Source organism: Aulonocara stuartgranti (genome assembly GCF_965226115.1).
Source record: "Aulonocara stuartgranti genome assembly, chromosome: 23".
In the NCBI taxonomy this organism is placed as follows: domain Eukaryota; kingdom Metazoa; phylum Chordata; class Actinopteri; order Cichliformes; family Cichlidae; genus Aulonocara; species Aulonocara stuartgranti.
The window spans coordinates 30,597,061-30,609,031 of record NC_138958.1 but is presented as its reverse complement, the minus strand read 5'-3'; positions in this window follow the sequence as shown (position 1 = coordinate 30,609,031).

Here is an 11,971-nt window from a genome sequence, read left to right as displayed (position 1 = left end):
ATGACAGAGGGGCTAGGCTCAGGCAATTTTCACCGGGAGATAAAGTGCTTGTGTTACTCCCTACTTCCAGCTCGAAGTTGCTCGCCAAGTGGCAAGGACCCTTTGTGGTCACACGACGAGTCGGGGACGTGGACTATGAGGTCGCTCGGTCGGACAGGGGAGGAGCCACGCAGATTTATCACCTCAATCTCCTCAAACTGTGGCGAGAGGTTGAAACCGCTTCTCTGGTGAGCTTGGTGAAGGAGAGAGATGAGTTGGGGCCTGAGGTGCCAAATTCTATCATTCCCACCTCCCTCCCTTGTGATGACCATCTCACACAGGCCCAGAGAGCGGCTGTTGTCGCGTTGCAACAGCGTTTTGCGGACGTGTTCTCCCCCTGCCCGGCCGGACGTCCCTCATCGAGCACCATTTCGTGACGCAGCCCGGCGTGACGGTGCGTTCACGGCCCTACAGGCTCCCGGAGCACAAGCGAAAAATCGTGCAGAGGGAATTGGCGGAAATGCTGAGGATGGGAGTAATAGAAGAGTCGCACAGCGCCTGGTGTAGCCCCATCGTTCTGGTGGCGAAGAAGGATGGGTCTATACGGTTCTGTGTCGACTATCGCAGGGTGAACGAAGTGTCACGCTTTGATGCCTACCCCATGCCTCGGGTCGACGAGCTCCTGGACCGGTTAGGCACGGCCCGCTTTTTCACGACACTGGACTTAACCAAGGGCTATTGGCAGATTCCCTTGTCTGCCGAGGCCAGGGAGAAAACGGCCTTCTCCACTCCGTACGGTTTGTACCAGTTCGTGACACTTCCGTTTGGCCTGTTCGGGGCCCCGGCCACTTTCCAGCGTCTCATGGACCGGGTACTGCGTCCGCACGCAGCGTATGCTGCCGCCTACCTGGATGATATGATCATCCACAGCGACACCTGGGCGGAGCATGTGCTGCGGGTGGCCGCGGTCCTGGAGTCCCTGAGGGGGGCGGGGCTCACGGCCAATCCGAAGAAGTGCGCGGTTGGACGGAGGGAGGTGCAGTATCTGGGGTACCACCTGGGGGGCGGGCAGGTGCGTCCACAGGTGGAGAAGACGGCGGCTATCGCATCCTGCCCGCGCCCCAGGACGAAAAAGGAGGTGAGACGGTTCTTGGGGTTGGCGGGTTACTATCGTCGCTTTGTGCCGGGGTTTGCGCAGCTAACCAGCCCCCTGACCGATCTCACTTGAAAGGGTGCCCCGGATCTGGTCCAGTGGACGGGGCCGTGCCAGGCGGCGTTTGTGCAGGTGAAAAAGGCTCTCTGTGGGGAGCCGCTGCTTCACACTCCTAACTTTTCCCTCCCTTTTGTTCTGCAGACTGACGCCTTGGACAGAGGGCTGGGAGCCGTTTTGTCCCAGCAGGTAAGGGGGGCCGACCGCCCTGTCCTATACATCAGCCGGAAGCTAGCAGAGCGCGAGCGCCGGTACAGCACCGTGGAGAAGGAGTGCCTGGCCATCCGGTGGGCGGTCGGCTCCCTGCGCTATTACCTCCTGGGACGCTCATTCACCCTCTGTTCGGACCACGCCCCGCTGCAGTGGCTCCACCGCATGAAGGATGCCAACGCCCGGATCACCCGGTGGTATCTGGCGTTGCAGCCCTTTAAGTTCAAGGTGATCCATAGGCCGGGGGCGCAGATGGCAGTGGCCGATTTCCTCTCTCGCTCGCGGGGGGGGGGGGAGTTGGCTCGGCCGGACGGCTCCCCGGCCTCGAACGGGCGGTGGGGGTGTGTGGCGGAGGCGTGGCCCCGGGCGCAGCTGCAGGGGAGGAGTGGAGCGGAAGGCTCAACAGGGCGGCGCTGCGAGGCCGGTAAGAACAGCTGATGTTGTTTATGGACTGATGATGGTCTCCCTCCGCTGTGTTTATAGTGAGACGAGGAGGAGCGGCCAGAAGAGAGATCAGCTGGGCTCGTGAGCTGTCAGACTGTGTGACTGAGTCAGCTGTCAAAACAACAACACTTGAATAAATGTGGAAGTTGGCTGTACCTACCTGTGTGTGCGTGTGTCTGTGCCTGGTGTATTCCACAGGCACTTTTAGCTGAGACATCTTAATATAAAAGAAGATGTCATTTTAAAGGCAGTTCTTAGTTATTCTGTAGGATCACGAATCGCTGCTTTAATTAATAGAAAAGAAACGTTTCAGTATGACTTAAATTATAAGAAATAAGATTGTAAAATTACAGAAAACGACAAAGAGAAAGTTTGTCTAAATTCAATTCAATTCAACTTTATTTATATGGCATTGTTGATGATTTCCTAACTATATGAAGAAACACACAGCCTTCATTTTCACTGCTGAGCAGATAATTGTGGTCAGACAATTATATCCACTCATCAAGAGCATGAATGTAACAGTAATTCGGGCCTTTTAATAATTTCTTTGAATTCTTTTTGCAGGGTTGAATGATTGTACAACATATGTCTTTAATGACTTAATGACTGGATTAGATTTGATTCTACTGTATTTCATTTGCTGTCATTTTAAAAGTATATTACTCAAACAATGAAAGGAAGTTTGGGATCCAGTTCAAAGTGCAAACAATATATACATGCGTTGCTATCAGTGATCAGAGTTTAGCAGGCTGACAGCAGTGTGGAAGAAAGTGCTCTTCAGTCTGCTGGTTTGGGAGCAGAGGATCCTGCACTCCTTCCAGAGCGACGCAGAGTGAACAGTTTGTGGTTTGGATGTGAGGAGTCTTTATGATGTTGTGAGCAGTCTTCAGACTGTGATTCCAGACTATGTTAGCAAAGGAGGGGAGCTGAGTCCCAATGATGTTTTGGGCAGTTTTCTCAACTCACTGTAGAGCTGCTGTTAAACCACAGTACAATGCAGCTAATCAGGATGCTCTCAGAGGTGCATCTGTAAAAGTTCAGGAGACATTTGAGGGTTTTCTTTATCAGGCTAATTGTATTGGTGTGCCAAGTGAGGTCATCGCCGATGTGGACTCCCAGAAGCTCAAAGAGACACACTGCCACCTCACTCCCTTAGATGTTAAGTGGAGCGTGTGATGTGTCACTGTATCATCATAAGTCCACAATAAGCTCCTTGTTCTTCATGGTGTTAAGGGTAAGATTGTTAACTCCACACCAGTGAGCCAGATGTTCCACCTCCTTCCTGTAAGCCTCCTTGTTGTTCACACTGATCAACCCCACCGTTGCAATGTCATTTGCAAACTTCACAGTGGTGTTTTATACACACACAGGAATGCAGTGATAGATTAGCAGTGAGTAGACGAGTGGATTGAGTATGCAGCCTTGTGGGACACTGTGGTTAGCGTCAGAGTAGAGACGATGCGGCTGTCTACTCTAACAGGCTGGAGTGTGTTGGGTGTAGTCCAGTTGCAGAGTGCTGATGCCCAGCTGTCTGAGTTTGGATGGTACAACTGTGTTGAATTCTACAGTTCATCCTGTTAAAACTAAAGCTGAATTTAAAACCCTTCTCCTCACATACAAAGTCTTAATTAATCAGACTGCATCACAGCTTGAAGATTTCATATTAGGGCTGCTCGATTATGGCAAAAATGATAATCACGATTATTTTCACTGAAATTGAGATCTCGATTATTTGACGATATTTATTTAACCCTTTAAGACCTACCATAGAACCAAGTCCGCCAGAGCTTATATTATTTTTTTACATGTTGTAGTGCCATTTGTGGGAGCATTTCAAGTTGCTATACAACTTTTATAGCCCATATTTTAATAATATGTATGCACTAAGTCCATAGTAATTACATTAATTGCAAAAAAGTGCAATAAACTAAAAAAAATTGGAAATCGTTTTTGGTTTTTTTTTACATATATTTCTACTTGGAGAAATTTAAGAGGTTTATCCCGCAAAGCTGTGAATACAAAAAAGTTGCAAAAAATAGTTTACAACAACAGGAAATTTATTTTGAGTGTCTTCATAGTTTTATTTTGGAGATACACCAATTTTTATATACTGCAGGAAAAACAAAAAACCAATCCTATGATGCAAATTTGCAAAGAAAACCGCAGGTGCATCAAAATAAACTATTTCCAGCAGTGCAATTTGAGTTCCAAGCATCCCAGAAACTATTCAGAAAAGTCAAACATGACCAGTATAGGCTTTTAAGGCTACAAGTAAAAAACTACAATTTCTGCGAAAATGACGTCACTTCCGGTTTCGGCCAGGAAATGGCGGACATGCGATAGTTCGCACTGACGTCTGTTTCACTGTGGGAAGTGTTATGAACAGCTGATCGGACCGGCAAAGCTGTTTCTGGAATATTATGTTTTTGTTCCTGCAAGCGCTTTTTATGCAATTTTTGCAAAGCTTTGTGTGGAAGGAAACTGTGACCGAGGACAAGCTGATGGCATGAGATGTGAGTACAACTCCTCTGGTTTATTGCGTTAGCTTACAGGGTTCGTGTTCTACAGGGATTTAAAAATAGTTACGCAAAACGGAGCGTGCTGCTCTGACCGGCTTTAAAGGGTTAACAATGACTTTAAAAAATAATATGAAATAGTGTGCAACACCACTGAAGTTTTTTTTTTACCTCTCTTTTCAACCAACGGCAGTCCCTCTCCTCTCCAAATAACTTCTGCTTAGCTTTCCGAGCTTCCCTCGGGTCCTCTTAATCAGCGGTCTCCAACCTTTTTTGCGCCACGGACCGGTTTATGCCCTCCAATATTTTCAAGGACCCTATTTCATATCATCGTAATAGACCACTTTGCTCTCTAATCGCAGGCTTGTGTGGTTCCTCGAGTTTTTAAAAGTAGAATGGGAGGCAGAGGGTTTGGCTTTCAGGCCTCTTTTCTGTGGAAACCTCTCCCAGTTTGGATTCAGAAGAAAGACACCCTCTCTACCTTTAGGATTAGATACAAAACTTTCCGTGGATCAGGTGACCCTGAACCCTCCCTTAGGGTGTGGGGAACTTTTCATGATGCACTGAACACTTCGTCCTAGTCTTGCCACTACTGCATATCATTGAATTTTACCTTCTCTCTCTATGTAGTAGTCCATTTTCCCCACATTCACCAAGTCCTTGCATATTAGAAATATATCCTTTTCTCCAATATTGTCGGGCATAAAGCACCTTGAGTCAATTGTTGTTGTTAATTGTTGCTATGTAAACAAAATAAAACTGAATTAAATGGAACATAGAATTGGGTTGGGGTACTTGACTAGCGTGCTTAGATGTCACAGGGTCTATAACTCTCCTCCTGGTGGCTGACACTGTAAAAGTCACTGCTGAGAATCAGTTGCTACCATTTCAATGTTGCATCTCTTTCTGATTCTCAAGACAGTTGTTGGTATGTAAACAGCTACATACATTTTCTAGTAGCTGTCTATTAAAGTGAACAGCTGGAGAGCACTTGAAATTGTTTTCTCCTCTATTACACAGTGACCACATTTGATTTTGCTGATTCAAATCCACAAAGAGCCAATGTCGGCGACAGCTCAGTGTGAGCCTCCAGGTTATGACTGCAAACGAGGTGCAGAGCTCAGAGATGCTTTGTGCTACACCAGAAATAAAGAAACATTCAGTTCTGTAATCTTTGCCTCTTTTGTGAACACTAAATGTGCAGGAAAAATGGAAGAAACTGCAAAACTGTCAGCTGTTTACAGACCTGTGGTCGTCCCCTTGGAATAATACGTTAAACAGAGTCTATTTAAACACTATCTCTATGACCCCTTGGTACAGAGCAGCTCTGCAGGGATCTACAGGATTAACCAGCGCCTCTGAGGTAAGCTGAATCATAATAAACAGCAGCAACGCTTTGAAAATACCCATAACGGCACATTAGCATTGAAATGAGGTGGCACTTTTGTCAGTAGGTAGTTCTGGGTCACGGAGACAAACGCTGAATACTGCCGCGGGGACGACGGCACACACTCAGCTGTCCTCTCCACAGCCCAGTATGCCTACATCGCTAATGTCAATAGTGTTAACATGGCGGCTCGTTTGCAGAGGAGCACGGGATGAATTTGCTCAAAGCGCTGGAAGCCATCCATTTTTTGGAGAGAATTCACATCAACCCTGCTTCGTACTATGGGCTACATCCATGGCACTTCTACTCATAGGCTGTAAAATTTTAAGGGTTCGCACAAAGCCATGGGGTCTATGAGATTTGCTCCTTATATTCTTCACTTCAACTGGCTGTAAAACATCTCCCGCTGTTAACTTACCTTTATATAGGCCATTATGGCAGGCGAGTGCCTGCCCTCTCCGGCATGTCCCCCTCGTCTCCTGCAGTAAAAGTTCTCCGGATTTCAATAAGGCAAGTGCATAAATAATGAGACAGGGCATTTAGTCTCCACAAAGACAGCATTCCTTGTCTTTTGTCAAACGCATAATGTGGATTTTGCACTCCAGGAAACACTTAAGTGGCAGCTCTACGGGATTGTATTCAGAGTCCAAGTCACATAAGAGCAAAATCACAGTCTACCACTAATTAAAACGATAGAGGGAAACAGAGCTGAATCGGAGACACACACGGTCCTATAACTGCCAAGCTCAGCTGTCACAAACCTGTGATTTTTTTTTTTAATGGTTTATTCAAAAGCCTGTGCTCTGGAGTGGATACTGTATAGCACAGGTTGTTCTTTCAGTGGCAAATAAAAGGTTTCCTTTTTTTTATTACTGTTCTTTTATTTAGGAGCCTATTACAGCGTGTTCAGCCACTCGGAGCAACTGCAGTCGCCATGCTGCGTGTCAGCCCCTCCTTAGTGAAATTTAATCGCTCAGGCTAAGTCATACTTTCACATATTTAGAACAGTTAAATTACATACACCCATGCACAATTAACTCAACCGGTTGTAGAGAATACTCTTGATACTTCCTGAATGATGTCGACACAGTTTAGCAATTAAACAGCAATGTAAAGCGTTTCCCGAGGAAACGGAAGGCACTTCCTGTTGTCCGTCCAAACAGCCGATGTGAAGTTTGCATGAACAGCAACGGCAACAGCTTGACAAGAGAGCGGCAACAGCTGCACGGCTCGTTCATGAATACAAATCAAACCGTGTGCCACTTTCAATTAGGCCTTCGAGGGGTACTTGTGGGAAACAATTCACAAAGGAGAAGATGTGACATGTTTCATCACTGCGTCATGTTTCACATGCGGTACATGCAGGAAAACAACGTGGAGTCATTATTTATGACTGTCTGATGCGCCTAAAAGTTGTTGTTTGGGCATTTGTGCATAGTGTTGCAAAAAAAAAGAGAGAAAAAAGAAAGAAAGGGCTTTACAGCCCATTATCACATCTAACCAGGATCAGATTCAGCTTAGCCTGACGACCAGAGGAACGCACGCCTAAGCTTGATGTGCAAAAGCTGTACATCATCACCTTACTGCAAAAACAAACTGTCCTTGGCAGATAATGTTCCATAAAGTTTCTCGAGCCGGCTGATTTTCCTCTCTGCGAGACATTTGTCAGGTTTCCCTGACACCGGGACAATTTCTGCTCCTCGCTCGTACATCACGGCGCAAAAGGCTGATGAGTTCTTTTCTGAAGATGTCAGCCTAAAATAGCCGTGCTGACATTCCTAATCACACACACGACATTCACGAGGCGAGAGGAAAACTTTCCATCTGCTCCCCCCCCCAACTCTTAACGGACCGATCTCTCACACGCCGATGTGACTGAAAGGTGCTCTTTAGGTTCAGACACCTGCATCAAGGCAGCCTGCCATTAGCGTATGATGCGCACTGTGGTAGCTGTCACTATAGCTGAGTGTCTCCACAACAGAATGCCATTTTCTCTTGCTTTGTTTCTCCAGACCCCCCGCTACTCGGCCCACCGTTTAGCTATCAACCTCTGACATTTGTCAGCTTCCCTCCAAAACACCCTTTTCACTACAGAGGAAGAAGTATTAAATGTTCAGGGTGGCTTCAGACAGGTTTACAGGAGGATGAAACACTTTGTGTCGTGCTTTTTTTCCTGCATTAGCTGGGAGAATCTTGTCAGTTCTGTGTGACGAATGTAGTAGTTTCAAAAGTTGAAACCCCCCCCCCCCACACACACACACACACACACACACACACACACACACACACACACACACACACACTAAGCAACTACTCAGTCCTCCATGAACTTTATCTGAAAGTACTGGAATACAAAACAAGGACAGGAATATTGATGTGAGGGAAATGAAAGGCTGCATACTGAGCTGGTTAGCTTACTGACCGATCTAGCCCATAGTATGTTTTTCCTTTCATTGACCCAAACTGTATATTGACACAATGGGAATGCTGTAGGATGGCGCTTCTATGGTGCTGCCACGGAACAAGGCCATAGAAAGTCCTTACTCCATCAGTAGGACCGATATCAGCTTCTTTTGGGCAAAAGGATGAGGAGAGCCACAGGAGAGCTAAAAAATTATCTCCAGCAGGACACTGGTCTGAATGTCTCTGACCAAGCAACCAGAAACAAACTTCATGAGGGTGGCCAGAGGGCCCGATGTCCTCTAGTGGGCCCACTGCTCACTGGCTGGCACCGTGGAGCCCAATTGGCATTTGCCATAGAATAACAGAATAAGCAGGTCTGCCACTGGTGTCCTGTGAGAAGCTGTGGAAAATGTTATTCTGCCTGTATCATTCAGCATGACTGGTTTCATGGTGGGTCAGTGATGATTTTTCACTTAGATTTTTGCGGTATCTTTACATTCAGTCCTGTGTAGGTGATCCATTTGTTCCTTACACATTATACAGCCCATATGAGTATAGCTCTCCAGCATGACTTTTTCCCCCATTGAGATCTGATATGTGTTCTAAATTCCTTTATTTTTTGCAGGAGTGTGTCATTTAAAACCTTTCCCCCCTGATTAGCATCACTGAGAAATATAGATGCTTCAATATAACTTAACCAGCAATAAAATAGTTGTAAAGTATTAATATACATTCGTAAAATAGAGTACCCGTTTGTACTTTGTAACCAAATTTGCACATAGACTCAGCCTTCATTACTCAGACCCTTAAACACCACCAGGGCTGGGGCTGAAAGAATAGAAACACTATCAGATTCTCCCGTGTCTTAATCATAGAGTTGTGATATTCATAAGTCCATTAACTTACAGTCTGCATTTTTTGTTTGTTTTTGTTTTGCTGTCTTTCCTTCCTGGCTCCGAATAGCTCAGACTTTATTAATATTTAATCTTACTGACCAACGCATGTACAGTGCTCACACGTTCATGCAGTACACTGCCTTTTCTTCTCAGACACACTCACACCACTGCTTCGTCTGCAGCATCTGTGTTACATTCAGTCTATAATGTGGTTAACCTCTTCATTTTTTCCCCATTTTTCTTCTTGTGTGAAATCATCTGCTCTGCTGACAGTACACTTATTCATAACTGTGATCGGTCCGATGCTGCCAGCACCACCCCAATCACCCCTTGCAAACGTGCAGGGGAAACCCCGGGTTAGCTTAGTGTGCTAATAATCAGCTTTGTGTGACCACTTATCCTGATTGCCAGTGTTAAGCCAGATAACAGAAGGATACACTGCGTATTTTAATACATTTCATAATACAGGGCCCAGGACTAGCTTCCCTGCTATCAGACTTCTAGATTAGGTAGCAGGTGTGGTTTTAGCTCAGCTGCAGGAAGTCAGGTGGGGCAGAGTAGTTCAGAGAGCCGTGCCAGGTGGATTAATTGGTGCACCAACTGTGTGTTTTCTAATCAACTTGGTGCGCTGGGGCCTGAGAACACACACACACACACACACACACACACACACACACACACACACACACACACACCTAAAGAAACGTCGCAATTAATGCCGCCTCATCTACTGTATGCTCAGTTGAAAACACTTGAGTTGTTATCCAAGTTGAGTGCACTCTGGTAACACTGGTCAAGCACCACTGGAGCACACAGTTTTGTGTTTGTTTGCTTGCTGTCCGGCTCAGTCTCCACCACAGGGGTAATGGGGTCTTCTGCTACACAGATGTTTTGGGTTTGGTCCACCTTTTTTTAGATGAATTACAAGCTAAGTTGTCACACAATGCTCTCTTCTGTTATCCCTACTGTGCTCCACGCCTACTTACACAAAGATGGAGGCAGCAGTGGGGAGAAAAGACAAAGGAACTAGCGTGACCATAAATGACAGCAAAATGCAGTAGAGCAGCAGTGTCAAACATAAAGCCCAGGGGCCAGAATTGGGCTGCCAAAGGCTCCAATCTGTGCAAATGTGAAGCAGAGCATACATTTTGTGCTTGCAAGTGTATTTTTACAGGTTTTGCAGCTTCTTCTACTGATAAAGCGCTATACAAATACAGGCCATTTTTACCATAAAGAGCTCCCCCCCACATGTCACCAAAGTAAAAAAGTAATGCAACAATTAATAAATAAACAAACAATTAAATGACAGAAAAATACATTTTTTTCACTATCTGCTTTAAAATGTATGCTTCTTAAAGTGGTTTCACAGCCCAAAGACAGATTTCATTTAGTACAGCAGCATTTGTTATCATATATTAAAAAAAGAGATGTATTGAATAAATTCCACTTCTTTTTTTATATTAAATTATTTTAGGCATTAACTCTTTCTCCGTATGTATCTGGAAGTACGACAGGATCTTAGCTCGGTCCACACCCTCTATTGCCTCCCCGTGTATGAGGAGAGGAGCGTGTTCTGTCTTTCTGGACCTCCAGCATGACCAAAGAGGTCATTGTGGATTGCAGGTGTTCAGGACGAGCTTGTTGTCTAAGCACCACTTTGTCAAGTGTTGGTACATCCTCTCTCATCATTATCCGATACGAGAGACACCACTGTGGTATCATCCGCAAACTTCATGACTGTGTCAGAGTGAATATGGCCAGGCTGAGCACACAGCCCTTTATCTAATGTTCCATAGAAAACCGCACGCTCCTATACAACATTAAACAACTGTTTTTTACAGCGTGGCTTAAACAAACTTTAAGCTTGGTTGAAAGCAGTCAATATGAATTTCCATGTCACTAGTAGCCATTTTGAACAGCAATGACAAACAATATTGACTTGCTGATGTGCTCCTCTGTTCGGTCTCCACAATGCAGAAAGAATATGTGTTGTTAAGGGCTCGTAAACTGTAAACAACCAGTTATATAATCAATAAATGAATATAAAACAACTGGAGATTGCTGGAGCTCCAAAGGCATGTAAATGACAGATATATTAAAGGGAATATTAAAATGCCATACAGAAGACTTCTGCATTGCAAATCCTCTCTTGTTGCCACTCACCTTTTTTTTTGGTAAACACGTCGAGTCGTCCTCATGTCCTCATTTTTCTCATCATGTCCTCGCCTCTGACTTCCTCGAGGAGGGCTCATTGTTCTGAAGTGATTGGACCTTAAAGGAGCAGACTCTGTATATGAGTTTATTTGTGTTTGACATAGAAAGCAGGGTGGATGAGGGAGGAGGAGCATTTGTGAGGGCCCCATCTACCGATCTAGATTCAATTTCTATGCAAATTTGACGACTCGTTGTGGAAGAAGCTGCCTTTGTCTTGCGTGGGCAGGCGAGGCCGGCTTAAGGTGTCGCAACGCTCAGGAGCCGTGTGTGCACGGGCAGCGAGTGTGCTCATATTTTCCCCAACTGACAAACTTGGCGTGTGATGCATTTCGGTGCAGCAGCTAGCAACTGGAAGGCAATACTTTACGCGGTGGTGACAAACAGCTGCAGGGGGAGAATCACACCTAACTGGTGGAAGAGGCCAGCAAACTAATTGTGAGTCTGTGGGGAAATGTTCCTCTCAGCCAATGGGGCAGAAACCTGAGCGCTCATATTTCTTGGCCACTATATCACCCCCCGCCCCCAAGCATCATTCACGTAACAAATATCACCATCTGCCTGTTGCGGTGTTTCTCAAAAAAGCAGCCTGGGCCCTGCGCCTTCCATCAAATGCTACAGGGGGACAGTGTGCACACTGCAGTTAGTGGTTGTTTGCCATGATGGTTAGCTGTTGTTGTTGTCCATAAAAAATAGTATAGAGCAGCTGAAT